Source organism: Triticum urartu, chromosome 6A (assembly GCF_056163025.1).
Source record: "Triticum urartu cultivar PI428250 chromosome 6A, HENAU_Tu73, whole genome shotgun sequence".
In the NCBI taxonomy this organism is placed as follows: domain Eukaryota; kingdom Viridiplantae; phylum Streptophyta; class Magnoliopsida; order Poales; family Poaceae; genus Triticum; species Triticum urartu.
The window spans coordinates 79040333-79059616 of record NC_141878.1 but is presented as its reverse complement, the minus strand read 5'-3'; positions in this window follow the sequence as shown (position 1 = coordinate 79059616).

Genomic DNA, 19284 nt, shown 5'->3' with positions numbered 1-19284 from the left:
GAAACATCTTAACAACAAGTCGAGCTTTCTTAATGGTGACACTTACCATCATTGTTTGTCTTCCTTTTAAAATCCATCTGCACCCAACAGCCTTACGACCATCAAGTAGTTCTTTCAAAGTCTATACTTTGTTTTATACATGGATCCTCTCTCGGATTTTATGGCCTCGAGCCATTTGTCGGAATCCGGGCCCACCATCGCTTCTCCATAGCTCGTAGGTTCATTGTTGTCTAGCAACATGACTTCCAAGACAGGATTACGTACCTCTCTGAAGTAGTACGCATCTTTGTCGACCTATGAGGTTTGGTAGTGACTTGATCCGAAGTTTCATGATCACTATCATAAGCTTCCACTTCAATTGGTGTAGGTGCCACAGGAACAACTTCTTGTGCCCTGCTACACACTAGTTGAAGTGATGGTTCAATAACCTCATCAAGTCTCCACCATCCTCCCACTCAATTCTTTCGAGAGAAACTTTTCCTCGAGAAAGGACCCGTTTCTAGAAACAATCACTTTTGCTTCCGGATCTGAAATAGGAGGTATACCCAACTATTTTTGGGTATTCTATGAAGATGCATTTATCCGCTTTGGGTTCGAGCTTATCAGCCTGAAACCTTTTCATATAAGCATCGCAGCCCCAAACTTTTAAGAAACGACAGCTTAGGTTTCTCTAAACCATAGTTCATACGGTGTCGTCTCAACGGAATTGTGTGGTGCCCTATTTAAAGTGAGTGCGGTTGTCTCTAATGCCTAACCCATAAACGACAGTGGCAATTCGATAAGAGACATCATGGTATGCACCATATCCAATAGGGTGCAGTTATGATGTTCAGACACACCATCACACTATGGTGGTCCAGGCGGTATTAGTTGTGAAACAATTTCCACAATGTCTTAATTGTGTGCCAAACTCGTAACTCAGATATTCATCTCTATGATCATATCATAGACATTTTATCATCTTGTCACGAAGATCTTCAACTTCACTCTGAAATTACTTAAACCTTTCAATAATTCAGACTTGTGTTTCATCAAGTAAATATACTCAGCATCTACTCAAATCATCTGTGAAGCAAGAACATAACGATATCCACTGTGTGCCTCAGCACTCATTGGACTGCACACATCAAAATGTAATACTTCCAACAAGTCGCTTTCTTGTTCCATCTCACTGAAAACGAGGCCTTTTAGTCATCTTGCCCATGTGGTATGATTTGCACGTCTCAAGTGATTCAAAATCAAGTGAGTCCAAACGATCCATCTGCATGGAGTTTCTTCATGCATATCTACCAATAGACATGGTTCGCATGTCTCAATATTTTCAAAAACAAGTGAGTCCAAAGATCCATCAACATGGAGCTACTTCATGCATTTTATACCAACATGACTCAAATGGCAGTGCCACAAGTATGTGGTACTATCATTACTATCTTATATCTTTTGGCATGAACATGTGTATCACTACGATCGAGATTCGATAAACCATTCATTTTAGGTGCAAGACCATTGAAGGTATTATTCAAATAAACAGAGTAACCATTATTCTCCTTAAATGAATAACCGTATTTCGATAAACATAACCCAATCATGTCTATGCTCAACGCAAACACCAAATAACAATTATTTAGGTTTAACACCAATCTCGATGGTAGAGGGAGCATGCGATGCTTGATCACATCAACCTTGGAAACACTTCCAACACATATCGTCATCTCACCTTCAGCTAGTCTCCGTTTAGTCTGTAGCCTTTTATTTCGAGTTACTAACACTTAGCAACCGAACCGGTATTTATTACCCTGGTGCTACTAGGAGTACTAGTAAAGTACACAATAATATAATGTATATTCAAAATACTTCTGTCGAATTTGCCAGCCTTCTCATCTACCAAGTATCTAGGGTAGTTCTGCTTCAGTGACCGTTCTCCTCATTATAGAAGCACTTAGTCTCGGGTTTGGTTCAACCTTGGGTTTCTTCACTAGAGCAGCAACTGATTTGCCATCTCATGAAGTATCCCTTCTTTCCCTTGCCCTTCTTGAAACTAGTGGTTTTACTAACCATCAACAATTGATGCTCCTACTTGTTTTCTACTTTCACGGTGTCAAACATCGTGAATTGCTCAAGGATCATCATGTATATCCCTGATATGTTATAGTTCATCACTAAGCTCTAATAGCTTGGTGGCAGTGACTATGGAGAACCATCACTATCTCATCTAGAAGATTAACTCCCACTCGATTCAAGCGATTGTAGTACTCAGACAATCTGAGCACATGCTCAATGATTGAACTTTTCTCCCTTAGTTTGCGGGCTTAAGAAACTTGTCAGAGGTCTCATACCTCTTGACGTGGGCACTAGTTTGAAATCCCAATTTCAGTCTTTGGAAGATCTCATATGTTCTGCGACGTTTCAAAAACGTCTTTGGTGCCACAATTCTAAACCGTTAGCATTACGCACTGAACTATCACGTAGTCATCAAAACATGTATGTCAGATGTTTCCCAACATCTACAGACGACGCTCGAGGTTCAACACACTGAGCGGTGCATTAAGGACATAGCCCTTCTGTGCAACAATGAGGACAATCCTCAGTTCACGGACCCAGTCCGCATAATTGCTACTGTCAACTCTCAACTAAATTTTCTCTAGGAACATATCTAAAACAATAGAACCAAAGCGTGAGCTACGACATAATTTGCAAAGACCTTTTGACTATGTTCATGATAATTAAGTTCATCTAATCAAATTATTCAATGAACTCCCACTTAGATAGACATCCCTCTAGTCATCTAAGTGATACATGATCCGAGTCAACTAGGCTGTGTCCGATCATCACGTGAGACGGACTAGTCATCATCGGTGAACATCTTCATGTTGATCGTATCCACTATACGACTCATGTTCGACCTTTCGGTCTTCCGTGTTCCGAGGCCATGTCTGTACATGCTAGGCTCGTCAAGTTAACCTAAGTGTATTGCGTGTGTAAATCTGGCTTACACCCATTGTATGCGAACGTTAGAACCTATCACACCCGATCATCACGTGGTGCTTCGGAACAACGGACCTTAGCAAGGGTGCACAGTTAGGGGGAACACAATCTTTGATATTTTAATGAGGGATCATCTTATTTATGCTACCGTCGTTCTAAGCAAATAAGATGTAAAAACACGACAAACATCACATGCAAATCATAAAGTGACATGATATGGCCAATATCATCTTGCGCCTTTGATCTCCATCTTCGAGGCGCGGCATGATCACCTTCGTCACCGGCATGACACCATGATCTCCATCATCATGATCTCCATCATTGTGTCTTCATGAAGTTGCCTCGTCAACTATTACTTCTACTACTATGGCTAACGGTTAGCAATAAAGTAAAGTAATTACATGACGTCTATGTTGACACGCAGGTCATAAATAAATTAAGACAACTCCTATGGCTCCTGCCGGTTGTCATACTCATTGACATGCAAGTCGTGATTCCTATTACAAGAACATGATCAATCTCATACATCGCATATATCATTCATCACATCCTTTTGTCCATATCACATCACATAGCATACCCTGCAAAAACAAGTTAGACGTCTTCTAATTGTTGTTGCATGTTTTACGTGGTTGCTATGGGTTTCTAGCAAGAACGTTTCTTACCTATGCAAAACCACAACGGTGATATACCAATTGCTATTTACCCTTCATAAGGACCCTTTTCATCGAATCCGATCTGACTAAAGTGGGAGAGACAGACACCCGCCAGCCACTTTATGCATCAAGTGCATGTCAGTCGGTGGAACCAGTCTCACGTAAGGGTACTGTTGGGTTTCGTAGTAATTTCAAAATTTTCCTACGCACACGCAAGATCATGATGATGCATAGCAACGAGAGGGGAGAGTGTTGTCTACGTACCCTTGTAGACCGCAAAAGTAGTCGTACGTCTTCCGATCCGACCGATCCAAGCACCGTTACTCCGGCACCTCCGAGTTCTTGGCACACGTACAGCTCGATGACGCTCCCCGGGCTCCGATCCAGCAAAGCTTCGGGGATGAGTTTCGTCAGCACAACGGCGTGGTGACGATGATGATGTTCTACCGACGCAGGGCTTCGCTTAAGCACTACTACGATATGACCGAGGTGGAATATGGTGGAAGGGGGCACCGCACATGGCTAAGGAACGATCACGAAGATCAACTTGTGTGTTCTAGGGTGCCCCCCTGCCTCCGTATATAAAGGATCCAAGGGGGGGGTGCAGCCGGCCTAGAGGAGGCGCACAGGAGGAGTCCTACTCCTATCGGGAGTAGGACTCCCCTCCCGTTCCTTGTCCAACTAGGAGAGGTGGAGGGAGAGAAGGAAAGGGGGGCGCCGCCCCTCCCTCCTTGTCCAATTCGGACTAGGGGGAGAGGGGGCGCGCGGCCTGCCCTGGCAGCCCCTTCCTCTTCTCCACATTAGGCCCATAAGGCCCATTAACCCCCCCGGGGGGTTCCGGTAACCCCCCGGTGCTCCGGTTTTATCCGAAACTTCCCCGGAACCCTTCCGGTGTCCGAATATAGTCGTCCAATATATCAATCTTTATGTCTCGGCAATTTCGAGACTCCTCGTCATGTCCGTGATCACATCCGGGACTCTGAACTAACTTCGGTACATCAAAATGCATAAACTCATAATAACTGTCATCGTAACATTAAGCGTGCGGACCCTACGGTTCGAGAACAATGTAGACATGACTGAGACAAATCTCCGGTCAATAACCAATAGCGGGACCTGGATGCCCATATTGGCTCCTACATATTCTACGAAGATCTTTATCGGTCAGACCGCATAACAACATACGTTGTTCCCTTTGTCATCGGTATGTTACTTGCCCGAGATTCGATCGTCGGTATCCAATACCTAGCTCAATCTCTTTACCGGCAAGTCTCTTTACTCGTTCCGTAATACATCATCTCACAACTAACTTATTAGTTGTAATGCTTGCAAGGCTTATGTGATGTGCATTATCGAGAGGGCCCAGAGATACCTCTCCGACAATCGGAGTGACAAATCCTAATCTCGAAATACGCCAACCCGACATCTACCTTTGGAGACACCTGTAGAGCACCTTTATAATCACCCATTTACGTTGTGACGTTTGGTTGCACACAAAGTGTTCCTCCGGCAAACGGGAGTTGCATAATCTCATAGTCATAGGAACATGTATAAGTCATGAAGAAAGCAATAGCAACATACTAAACGATCGGGTGCTAAGCTAATGGAAATGGGTCATGTCAATCAGATCATTCACCTAATGATGTGATCCCATTAATCAAATAACAACTCTTTGTTCATGGTTAGGAAACATAACCATCTTTGATTAATGAGCTAGTCAAGTAGAGGCATACTAGTGACACTTTGTTTGTCTATGTATTCACACATGTATTATGTTTCCGGTTAATACAATTCTAGCATGAATAATAAACATTTATCATGATATAAGGAAATAAATAATAACTTTATTATTGCCTCTAGGGCATATTTCCTTCAGTCTCCCACTTGCACTAGAGTCAATAATCTAGATTACACAGTAATGATTCTAACACCCATGGAGCCTTGGTGCTGATCATGTTTTGCTCGTGGAAGAGGCTTAGTCAACGGGTCTGCAACATTCAGATCCGTATGTATCTTGCAAATCTCTATGTCTCCCACCTGGACTACATCCCGGATGGAATTGAAGCGTCTCTTGATGTGCTTGGTTCTCTTGTGAAATCTGGATTCCTTTGCCAAGGCAATTGCACCAGTATTGTCACAAAAGATTTTCATTGGACCCGGTGCACTAGGTATGACACCTAGATCGGATATGAACTCCTTCATCCAGACTCCTTCATTTGCTACTTCCGAAGCAGCTATGTACTCCACTTCACATGTAGATCCCGCTACAACGCTTTGTTTAGAACTGCACCAACTGACAGCTCCACCGTTTAATGTAAACACGTATCCGGTTTGCGATTTAGAATCGTCCGGATAAGTGTCAAAGCTTGCATCGACGTAACTATTTACGATGAGCTCTTTGTCACCTCCATAAACGAGAAACATATCCTTCGTCCTTTTTAGGTATTTCAGGATGTTCTTGACCGCTGTCCAGTGATCCACTCCTGGATTACTTTGGTACCTCCCTGCTAGACTTATAGCAAGACACACATCAGGTCTGGTACACAGCATTGCATACATGATAGATCCTATGGCTGATGCATAGGGAACATCTTTCATATTCTCTCTATCTTCTGCAGTGGTCGGGCATTGAGTCTTACTCAACTTCACACCTTGTAACATAGGCAAGAACCCTTTCTTTGCTTGATCCATTTTGAACTTCTTCAAAACTTTGTCAAGGTATGTGGTTTGTGAACGTCCAATTAAGCGTTTTGATCTATCTCTATAGATCTTAATGCCTAATATGTAAGCAGCTTCACCAAGGTCTTTCATTGAAAAACTCTTATTCAAGTATCCCTTTATGCTATCCAGAAATTCTATATCATTTCCAGTTAGTAATATGTCATCTACATATAATATTAGAAATACTACAGAGCTCCCACTCACTTTCTTGTAAATACATGCTTCTCCAAAAGTCTGTATAAAACCAAATGCTTTGATCACACTATCAAAGCGTTTATTCCAACTCCGAGAGGCTTGCACCAGTCCATAAATGGATCGCTGGAGCTTGCACACTTTGTTAGCTCCCTTTGGATCGACAAAACCTTCTGGTTGCATCATATACAACTCTTCTTCCAGAAATCCATTCAGGAATGCAGTTTTGACATCCATCTGCCAAATTTCATAATCATAAAATGCGGCAATTGCTAACATGATTCGGACAGACTTAAGCATCGCTACGGGTGAGAAGGTCTCATCGTAGTCAATCCCTTGAACTTGCCGAAAACCTTTTGCGACAAGTCGAGCTTTGTAGACAGTAATATTACCGTCAGTGTCAGTCTTCTTCTTGAAAATCCATTTATTCTCAATTGCTTGCTGATCATCGGGTAAGTCAACCAAAGTCCATACTTTGTTCTCATACATGGATCCCATCTCAGATTTCATGGCTTCAAGCCACTTTGCGGAATCTGGGCTCACCATCGCTTCTTCATAGTTCGTAGGTTCATCATGATCTAGTAGCATGACTTCCAGAACGGGATTACCGTACCACTCTGGTGCGGATCTTACTCTGGTTGATCTACGAGGTTCTGTAGTATCTTGTTCTGAAGTTTCATGATCATCATCATTAGCTTCCTCACTAACTGGTGTAGGTGTCACAGAAACAGTTTTCTGTGATGCACTACTTTCCAATAAGGGAGCAGGTACAGTTACCTCGTCAAGTTCTACTTTCCTCCCACTCACTTCTTTCGAGAGAAACTCCTTCTCCAGAAAGTTTCCGAATTTAGTAACAAAAGTCTTGCCTTCGGATCTGTGATAGAAGGTGTATCCAATAGTCTCCTTTGGATATCCTATGAAGACACATTTCTCCGATTTGGGTTTGAGCTTATCAGGTTGAAGCTTTTTCACATAAGCATCGCAGCCCCAAACTTTCAGAAACGACAACTTTGGTTTCTTGCCAAACCACAGTTCATAAGGCGTTGTCTCAACGGATTTTGATGGTGCCCTATTTAACGTGAATGCGGCCGTCTCTAGAGCGTATCCCCAAAACGATAGCGGTAAATCAGTAAGAGACATCATAGATCGCACCATATCCAGTAAAGTACGATTACGACGTTCGGACACACCATTACGCTGTGGTGTTCCGGGTGGCGTGAGTTGCGAAACTATTCCACAATTTTTCAAATGTACACCAAACTCGTAACTCAAATATTCTCCTCCACGATCAGATCGTAGAAACTTTATTTTCTTGTTACGATGATTTTCAACTTCACTCTGAAATTCCTTGAACTTTTCAAACGTTTCAGACTTATGTTTCATTAAGTAGATATACCCATATCTGCTTAAATCATCCGTGAAGGTGAGAAAATAACGATATCCGCCACGAGCCTCAATATTCATCGGACCACATACATCTATATGTATGATTTCCAACAAATCTGTTGCTCTCTCCATAGTACCGGAGAACGGCGTTTTAGTCATCTTGCCCATGAGGCACGGTTCGCAAGTACCAAGTGATTCATAATCAAGTGGTTCCAAAAGTCCATCAGTATGGAGTTTCTTCATGCGCTTTACACCGATATGACCTAAACGGCAGTGCCACAAATAAGTTGCACTATCATTATCAACTCTGCATCTTTTGGCTTCAACATTATGAATATGTGTATTACTACTATCGAGATTTAACAAGAATAGACCACTCTTCAAGGGTGCATGACCATAAAAGATATTACTCATACAAATAGAACAACCATTATTCTCTGATTTAAATGAATAACCGTCTCGCATCAAACAAGATCCAGATATAATGTTCATGCTTAACGCTGGCACCAAATAACAATTATTCAGGTCTAATATTAATCCCGAAGGTAGATGTAGAGGTAGCGTGCCGACTGCGATCACATCGACTTTGGAACCGTTTCCCACGCGCATCGTCACCTCGTCCTTAGCCAATCTTCGCTTAATCCGTAGTCCCTGTTTCGAGTTGCAAATATTAGCAACAGAACCAGTATCAAATACCCAGGTGCTACTGCGAGCATTAGTAAGGTACACATCAATAACATGTATATCACATATACCTTTGTTCACCTTGCCATCCTTCTTATCCGCCAAATACTTGGGGCAGTTCCGCTTCCAGTGACCAGTCTGCTTGCAATAGAAGCACTCAGTTTCAGGCTTAGGTCCAGGTTTGGGTTTCTTCTCTTGAGTAGCAACTTGCTTGCTGTTCTTTTTGAAGATCCCCTTCTTCTTCCCTTTGCCCTTTTTCTTGAAACTAGTGGTCTTGTTGACCATCAACACTTGATGCTCCTTCTTGATTTCTACCTCCGCAGCTTTCAGCATCGCGAAGAGCTCGGGAATAGTCTTATTCATCCCTTGCATATTATAGTTCATCACGAAGCTCTTGTAGCTTGGTGGCAGTGATTGGAGAATTCTGTCAATGACGCAGTCATCTGGAAGATTAACTCCCAACTGAATCAAGTGATTATTATACCCAGACATTTTGAGTATATGCTCACTGACAGAACTGTTCTCCTCCATCTTGCAGCTATAGAACTTATTGGAGACTTCGTATCTCTCAATCCGGGCATTTGCTTGAAATATTAACTTCAACTCCTGGAACATCTCATATGCTCCATGACGTTCAAAACGTCGTTGAAGTCCCGATTCTAAGCCGTAAAGCATGGCACACTGAACTATTGAGTAGTCATCAGATTTGCTCTGCCAGACGTTCATAACATCCGACGTTGCTCCTGCAGCAGGCCTGGCACCCAGCGGTGCTTCCAGGACGTAATTCTTCTGTGCAGCAATGAGGATAATCCTCAAGTTACGGACCCAGTCCGTGTAATTGCTACCATCATCTTTCAACTTTGCTTTCTCAAGGAACGCATTAAAATTCAATGGAACAACAGCACGAGCCATCTATCTACAATCAAACATAAACAAGCAAGATACTAATCAGGTACTAAGTTTCATGATAAATTTAAGTTCAGTTAATTTACTTAAAGAACTCCCACTTAGATAGACATCCCTCTAATCCTCTAAGTGATTACGTGATCCAAATCAACTAAACCATGTCCGATCATCACGTGAGATGGAGTAGTTTCATTGGTGAACATCTTTATGTTGATCATATCTACTATATGATTCACGCTCGACCTTTCGGTCTCCGTGTTCCGAGGCCATATCTGTATATGCTTGGCTCGTCAAGTTTAACCTGAGTATTCCGCGTGTGCAACTGTTTTGCACCCGTTGTATTTGAACGTAGAGCCTATCACACCCGATCATCACGTGGTGTCTCAGCATGAAGAACTTTCGCAACGGTGCATACTCAGGGAGAACACTACTTGATAATTTAGTGAGAGATCATCTTATAATGCTACCGTCAATCAAAGCAAGATAAGATGCATAAAAGATAAACATCACATGCAATCAATATAAGTGATATGATATGGACATCATCATCTTGTGCTTGTGATCTCCATCTCCGAAGCACCGTCGTGATCACCATCGTCACCGGCGCGACACCTTGATCTCCATCGTAGCATTGTTGTCGTCTCGCCGAGCTTGTGCTTCCACGACTATCGCTACCGTTTAGTGATAAAGTAAAGCATTACAGCGCGATTGCAATGCATACAATAAAGCGACAACCATATGGCTCCTGCCAGTTGCAGATAACTCGGTTACAAAACATGATCATCTCATACAATAAAATTTAGCATCATGTCTTGACCATATCACATCACAACATGCCCTGCAAAAACAAGTTAGACGTCCTCTACTTTGTTGTTGCAAGTTTTTACGTGGCTGCTACGGGCTTAAGCAAGAACCAATCTTACCTACGCATCAAAACCACAACGATAGTTTGTCAAGTTGGTGTTGTTTTAACCTTCGCAAGGACCGGGCGTAGCCACACTCGATTCAACTAAAGTTGGAGAAACTGTCACCCGCAAGCCACCTATGTGCAAAGCACGTCGGGAGAACCGGTCTCGCGTAAGCGTACGCGTAATGTCGGTCCGGGCCGCTTCGTCCAACAATACCGCCGAACCAAAGTATGACATGCTGGTAAGCAGTATGACTTATATCGCCCACAACTCACTTGTGTTCTACTCGTGCATATAACATCAACATATAAAACCTAGGCTCGGATGCCACTGTTGGGTTTCGTAGTAATTTCAAAATTTTCCTACGCACACGCAAGATCATGATGATGCATAGCAACAAGAGGGGAGAGTGTTGTCTACGTACCCTTGTAGACCGCAACGGAAGCATTGACGCAACGTAGAGGAAGTAGTCGTACGTCTTCCGATCCGACCGATCCAAGCACCGTTACTCCGGCACCTCCGAGTTCTTGGCACACGTACAGCTCGATGACGCTCCCCGGGCTCCGATCCAGCAAAGCTTCGGGGATGAGTTTCGTCAGCACAACGGCGTGGTGACGATGATGATGTTCTACCGACGCAGGGCTTCGCTTAAGCACTACTACGATATGACCGAGGTGGAATATGGTGGAAGGGGGCACCGCACACGGCTAAGGAATGATCACGAAGATCAACTTGTGTGTTCTAGGGTGCCCCCCTGCCTCCGTATATAAAGGATCCAAGGGGGGGGGGGTGCGGCCGGCCTAGAGGAGGCGCGCAGGAGGAGTCCTACTCCTACCGGGAGTAGGACTCCCCTCCCGTTCCTTGTCCAACTAGGAGAGGTGGAGGGAGAGAAGGAAAGGGGGGGCGCCGCCCCTCCCTCCTTGTCCAATTCGGACTAGGGGGAGAGGGGGCATGCGGCCTGCCCTGGCAGCCCCTTCCTCTTCTCCACATTAGGCCCATAAGGCCCATTAACCCCCCCGGGGGGTTCCGGTAACCCCCCGGTGCTCCGGTTTTATCCGAAACTTCCCCGGAACCCTTCCGGTGTCTGAATATAGTCGTCCAATATATCAATCTTTATGTCTCAGCAATTTCGAGACTCCTCGTCATGTCCGTGATCACATCCGGGACTCTGAACTAACTTCGGTACATCAAAATGCATAAACTCATAATAACTGTCATCGTAACGTTAAGCGTGCGGACCCTACGGTTCGAGAACAATGTAGACATGACTGAGACAAATCTCCGGTCAATAACCAATAGCGGGACCTGGATGCCCATATTGGCTCCTACATATTCTACGAAGATCTTTATCGGTCAGACCGCATAACAACATACGTTGTTCCCTTTGTCATCGGTATGTTACTTGCCCGAGATTCGATCGTCGGTATCCAATACCTAGTTCAATCTCTTTACCGGCAAGTCTCTTTACTCGTTCCGTAATACATCATCTCACAACTAACTTATTAGTTGTAATGCTTGCAAGGCTTATGTGATGTGCATTACCGAGAGGGCCCAGAGATACCTCTCCGACAATCGGAGTGACAAATCCTAATCTCGAAATACGCCAACCCGACATCTACCTTTGGAGACACCTGTAGAGCACCTTTATAATCACCCATTTACGTTGTGACGTTTGGTTGCACACAAAGTGTTCCTCCGGCAAACGGGAGTTGCATAATCTCATAGTCATAGGAACATGTATAAGTCATGAAGAAAGCAATAGCAACATACTAAACGATCGGGTGCTAAGCTAATGGAAATGGGTCATGTCAATCAGATCATTCACCTAATGATGTGATCCCATTAATCAAATAACAACTCTTTGTTCATGGTTAGGAAACATAACCATCTTTGATTAATGAGCTAGTCAAGTAGAGGCATACTAGTGACACTTTGTTTGTCTATGTATTCACACATGTATTATGTTTCCGGTTAATACAATTCTATCATGAATAATAAACATTTATCATGATAAAAGGAAATAAATAATAACTTTATTATTGCCTCTAGGGCATATTTCCTTCAGGTACGTGTAAGGTCGGTCCGGGCCGCTTCATCCCACAATGCCGCCGGATCAAGATAAGACTAGTAACGGTAAGCAAATTGAACAAATCATCGCCCACAACTGCTTTGTGTTCTACTCGTGCATAGAATCTACGCATAGACCTAGCTCTTGATGCCACTGTTGGGGATCGTAGCAGAAATTTAAAAAAATTCTACGCATCACCAAGATCAATCTATGGAGATACTAGCAACGAGAGAGAAGGAGTGCATCTTCATACCCTTGAAGATCGCTAAGCGGAAGCGTTCAAGAGAACGGGGTTGATGGAGTCGTACTCGTCGTGATCCAAATCACCGATGATCCTAGCGCCGAACGGACGGCACCTCCGCGTTCAACACACGTACGGAGCAGAGACGTCTCCTCCTTCTTGATCCAGCAATGGGGGAGGAGAAGTTGATGGAGATCCAGCAACACGACGGCGTGGTGGTGGAAGTAGCAGGATCCCGGCAGGGCTTCGCCAAGCACAAGCGGGGAGGAAGAGGTGTCACGGGAGGGAGGGAGGCGTCAGGGCTTCAGGTGCGGCTGCCCTCCCTCCCCTCCACTATATATAGGGGCCTAGGGGGGTGCCGGCCCCTTGTAGATCCCATCTAGGGAAGGGGGCGGCAACCCTAGGGGTGGCTTGGCCTCCAAGCCAAGTGGAGGCACCCCCACCCCTTAGGGTTTCCAGCCCTAGGCGCATGGGAGGCCCAAGGGGGGCGCACCAGCCCACCAGGGGCTGGTTCCCACGCCCCTTCAGCCCATGGGGCCCTCCGGGATACGTGGCCCCACCCGGTGGACCCCCGGGACCCTTCCGGTGGTCCCGGTACAATACCGATGACCCCGAAACTCTCCTGGTGGCCGAAACTGGACTTCCTATATATAAATATTTACCTCCGGACCATTCCAGAACTCCTCGTGACGTCCGGGATCTCATCCGGGACTCCGAACAACTTTCGGTTAACCGCATACTAATATCTCTACAACTCTAGCGTCACCGAACCTTAAGTGTGTGGACCCTACGGGTTTGGGAGACATGTAGACATGACCGAGACAACTCTCCGGCCAATAATCAATAGCGGGATCTGGATACCCATGTTGGCTCCCACATGCTCCACGATGATCTCATCGGATGAACCACGATGTCGAGGATTCAATCAATCCCGTATACAATTCCCTTTGTCTACCGATATAGTACTTGCCCGAGATTCGATCATCGGTATCCCGATACCTTGTTCAATCTCGTTACCGGCAAGTCTCTTTACTCGTTCCGTAGCACATCATCCCGTGATCAACTCCTTGGTCACATTGTGCACATTATGATGATGTCCTACCGAGTGGGCCCAGAGATACCTCTCCGTTTACACGGAGTGACAAATCCTAGTCTCGATTCGTGCCAACCCAACAGACACTTTTGGAGATACCCACAGTGCACCTTTATAGCCACCCAATTACGTTGTGACGTTTGGTACACCCAAAGCATTCCTACGATATCTGGGAGTTGCACAATCCCATGGTCTAAGGAAATGGTATTTGACATTAGAAAAGCTTTAGCATACGAACTAAACAATCTTGTGCTAGGCTTAGGATTGGGTCTTGTCCATCACATCATTCTCCTAATGATGTGATCCCGTTATCAATGACATCCAATGTCCATGGTCAGGAAACCATGACCATCTATTGATCAACGAGCTAGTCAACTGGAGGCTTACTAGGGACATGTTGTGGTCTATGTATTCACACATGTATTACGGTTTCCGGTTAATACAATTATAGCATGAACAATAGACAATTATCATGAACAAGGAAATATAATAATAACCATTTTATTATTGCCTCTAGGGCATATTTCCAACAGTTGCAACTCCACACATGACAACCATAGGGGTAGACCTGGAACCTGTCCGTCAGGAGCCAACTGAACCCGTTGTTGAGCATGAAAGGGAGGTGCAATAGCAAATTTTAGAAGAAGTGCCAGAAGTTGAGGCACAGAATGTGCCAGAAACTGAGGCCCTTAGAAGGTCTACAAGACCAAGAAAGTCAACTATTTCTACTAACTTTAAAGTTTATAACACATAAATGGTTCATATGGAAAAAGATCCCACCTCATATGAAGAAGCCTTGAGAAGCCCTCATTCATCAAAGTGGATGAAGGCAATGGAAGATGAGATGAAATCGATGAGTTCCAAAGATGTTTGGGACTTAGAGGAAATTCCTAAAGGAGCCAAAACAGTAGGCTGTAAATGGGTCTACAAGAATAAGTATGACTCTAAAGGGAATATAGAAAAGTATAAAGCACGACTCGTGGCAAAATGATTTACACAAAGAGAAGGGATAGATTACAATGAGACATTTTCTCCTGTCTCATGTAAGGATTCCTTCAGAATCATAATGGCATTAGTTGCACATTTTGATTTAGAGTTACATCAAATGGATGTTAAGACGGCATTTCTGAATGGTGATTTAAAAGAACAGGTCTACATGAAACAACCCAAGGGTTTTATCATGGAAGGCAAGGAAAATATGGGATGCCGCCTGAAGAAATCCATTTATGGATTAAGACAAGCCTCTCGGCAGTGGTATCTAAAGTTTAATCAAATGATTAAAAGTTTTGGATTTAAAGAAAACATTGAGGATAATTGCATTTATGCAAAGTTTAAAAATGGGAATATATTTTCCTAATCTTGTATGTGGATGATATCCTGCTTGCTAGCAGTGATGTTAGTCTACTACAAGAAACAAAAAAATACTTATCCTTAAATTTTGACATAACAGATCTTAGTGAAGCATCATATGTTTTGGGCATAGAAATTCACTGAGATAGGAACAATGGAGTCTTAGGACTATCGCAGAAAGCATATTTAGAAAAGGTTCTTAAAAAGTATAATATGCATGCGAGTAAAGCCACACCTGCTCCTATAGTCAAGGGCGATAGTTTTGGGAAATTCCAACGTCCCAAGAACCAGTATGAGATCAATCAAATGAAAGCAGTACCATATGCTTCGGCAGTTGGCAGCTTACAGTATGCACAAGTGTGCACTCGCCCTGACTTAGCTTTTATCACCGGGGTACTTGGTAGATATCAAGAGAATTCAAGCCTAAAGCACTAGAAGATGGTAAAGAAAGTATTGCGTTATGCGCAAGGCACGAATGACTACATGCTAATATACATGAGAAGTGATTCCCTAGAGATAAAAGGGTATTCAGACGCAGATTTTGCGGGGGACAGAGATGATAGAAAATCCACGTCAGGATACGTCTTCACTCTCGCTGGGGGAGCTATTTCGTGGAAAAGCTCCAAACAGTTAATAGTTGCATCATCCACGATGTATGCAGAATTCATAGCATGCTTCGAAGCCACGGGGCAGGCGATATGGCTAAAGAAATTTGTACCCGACTTGAAAGTGGTAGATTGTATTCACAAACCACTAAAGATGTACCGCGACAACCAACCCGCAGTATTTTACGCTCACAACAAGTCGTCGAGTAATGCTGCCAAAACAATAGAGATAAGGTATTATGTTGTGAAAGATAAAACCCAGGATCAGACTATAAGTCTCGAGCATATAAGGACAAAGGATATGATTGTGGATCCGCTAACGAAAGGCTTACCACCCAATGTGTTCAAGGAACACTTAGCCGGCATGGGTTTAAGGGAAAGCCTTATGATTTCTGGATAGACCCAAAAGGAACAGAATTTGCTTCTGAACATAACGTATGTTGTAGCTGTATGATTATATCGGCAACTAAGCTGTGACGATGAAACATGCTCTATGTATCAATATGTGATGAAACAAATAAACTAGAAAGTACAAAGTCAAAAGTAAAGCTGAGATCAAGGGGGAGAATTTAGGTTGATCTCCTCTGTGCAGGCCCAACGGCCTGCCAGGCCCTTGACTCGCGCCCTGATCGGGGGCGCCCAACCAAACCATGGTTGGTGGGCCCCTGTGACCCGCGCTATATAAACAGAGGTGGGTCCGGGGCACGACTTACGAGGTTAATCGCTGCCACAAACCCCATCGACACACCCTACAGATTTAGGGTTAGCGCGGTGCTCACGGGAAGCACACCACCGCCGCCATCCACTCTCTGCCATCACCGGCCACCGTCACCATGGCCGGCATCGGGAGTTCCTCGTCTGGACAAGCAGAAGGTAGGTTTACCGGATGATCTAGCCTACCCCGATCCAAAGAATCTATCAGATCTTTGTCCCGCAAATCTACTTTCTCCATTTCATGTTGTTTGTAATTTTAATTTTGTCCAATCTTGAATTTCTCTATATTTTTTTTTGATAAAAGGGGCCACGTGGCCCCCATTTTCGTTATGAAAATAGGAGTCTGGATACAACAAAACACACCATCACACCACTTTTTTCATCAGACCTGATGCATCATCTCATCAATTGATAAGCAACCTACATCCTAGACATATAACCATATCTATAGGATGCCTAATCACCCACTACCGGAGAGAGCAGACTTTTAACATCCTAGACATATAACCATATCTATATTTAACCAAGTCTAAAACAATATGTTACTATAGTGTGAAAAGACTCGTACATAAAATTAATTTAGCGCTGTAGATGTTGATATTTTTCTATAGATTTGAGCGAATTTAAGAACGCATCTATTCTTTTTCAATAATTCGAAACGGATGGAGTAGAACGCACCATACTAGAGGAAAAAAAAAACTTGAATCAATCGATACTACTACAGTCTTTTGCTTGTGATCGCAGAGGAGCCTCCCCCAGGCCCTAGAAAGAAGAACTAAAGCGGCAGTACGGAGCTATACTAACCAAGTAGACCAGTGACTTAAACAAATGAAAGAAAATTGCAGCGCCAACAAAGTCCAAAGCGGCAGGGGGGCAACATGACGATAAGCTTGTTTAATCACCCGATGGCACTAACTAACACGGATCTAATCTCCGTGGATCGGCATATCCGCCGGGAAGCCGAGGCTCGACATCGATCGCAGCTAGCTAGGGCGCCATGCACTGCATGCATCACGCTAGTATATGAAGCTAGCTAGCGTGGTCAGTAGCCATCACCGGTTGGGTTCCCAAGTCCTTCTTGAAGGAAGACGTAGTGCGCTTCTTCAGCGAGTAGCTTGTCGGTTCTTGCTTTGGCACTACTTGGGTTGCCGTTTTGGGGCTTGAACGGACACCACACCGCCGGTCGAGCTTGCTATTTCCACCGAGGGGAGGGGAGTAGATGATCACCAGCCGGTACTACCTTCCTCGCGTGCCGACCCCTTCTTGCTTGACCTTTGGTCCTAATCTTCCAGTAGCAATCCTTATCTTTGAGTAGCAAAACAAGGATTTATTCACCCGAATATCCAGAGAAAACGTTAGATTTTTGTGCATGGAAAATCAATGTTTTTTTATGGCAAATTATGTTTGCGAGGGTAACATATTCAGTTAGCAAGCATGGCAAATCCATTTCATTTTGTTCTTTTTTCAGAAACTTGTCAAGCTCGTCAACTAAATTTGTCATCCTCGCGCCAACATAAATTACCATGAAAAACATTTGATTTGTCATACCTTAAAATCTGACATCAGATTTTAAGCTTTTTTTTACTCTATGCCTATCCCTAGCAAGAAACGAGTGATGTGTTATTTTTTGCCAACTTCAAATTATCTCTAAATTGAAATGTTTTTAAGTGGCACTCCCTCTGTTTCAAATATGATGTATTAGACTTTTATACAAAAAGATAAAACTTTGTAAACTTGGTCAAGTTTATGAAAAAATACACGTTCATAATACCAAATTAGTATCATTAGATTCATCATGAAATATACTTCCACCGTATATATTTGATACTGTATATGTAGATAATCTTCACTATCAATTTGGACAAAGTTTACTTTGTAAAAATATAATATGCACTATATTTTGGAAGGATGAAGTATATGTTTGTTCATCGTCAATAATGGTGGCCGCTAGCAAGTGCTAATAACACACTGGAAGAAAGTGCAGGGAATAAAAAAGAAAAACATGATTTAAATATCATGATGATATGCTTTTTTGACAAAGTTATAATATAATAATATAGACTTTATGGAAAAATTAAGATGGTACCAATTACATTCGGTCTCTGCAACAACATAATATCAAGACCAAGTCGGACCAATCGGCGATGCACATAAAAAATGTAAACTGAAGAAGAAGGAGAGCCAGCGGGATCTATGACACACAACAAGCAAACAATCAGCAACATCATCCACCGCCCTCAATAACACACAAACTACGACAAAAAAGTTTTACAGAAGCAATGCCTTCAGGAAGGGCATGAAAGCAAGCGCCTCCGTCGTCGGATCCAACGGGTGAAGGTCAAATCTAGGATGTTCACCCCAGGAGAACACACCTGAGAAATCTTCGAAGCAATCTCTTCAAGAAGAACGACGCGTAAGCACCGCCATTGCCAGGTGCAACCATCGAATGTCAAACCTGGGGTTTTTACCCCCGAACCTAGTACTTAGAAGAGCACCGCCAAACCGAAGTCACCATGCGTTCCCGATACCACTTGTTGAAGAAGACGATGATGTATGGAGGGGAACACCAACACACCATGATCGTGAGAAATTGAAATCCGAATCATTCCATGGCATACATGCCCAGGGACAGCCACCCGCGCAAATCCCTGGCGCGGGACAACGCCACACAACAAAGCAATGCATGTGATTCATGCATTGCCGCATAAGCGGAGAGCTGAACTCATCAACCTATTCAACAATTTTTCCATGCAAGTGCTCCAGAGCCAGTGTGGT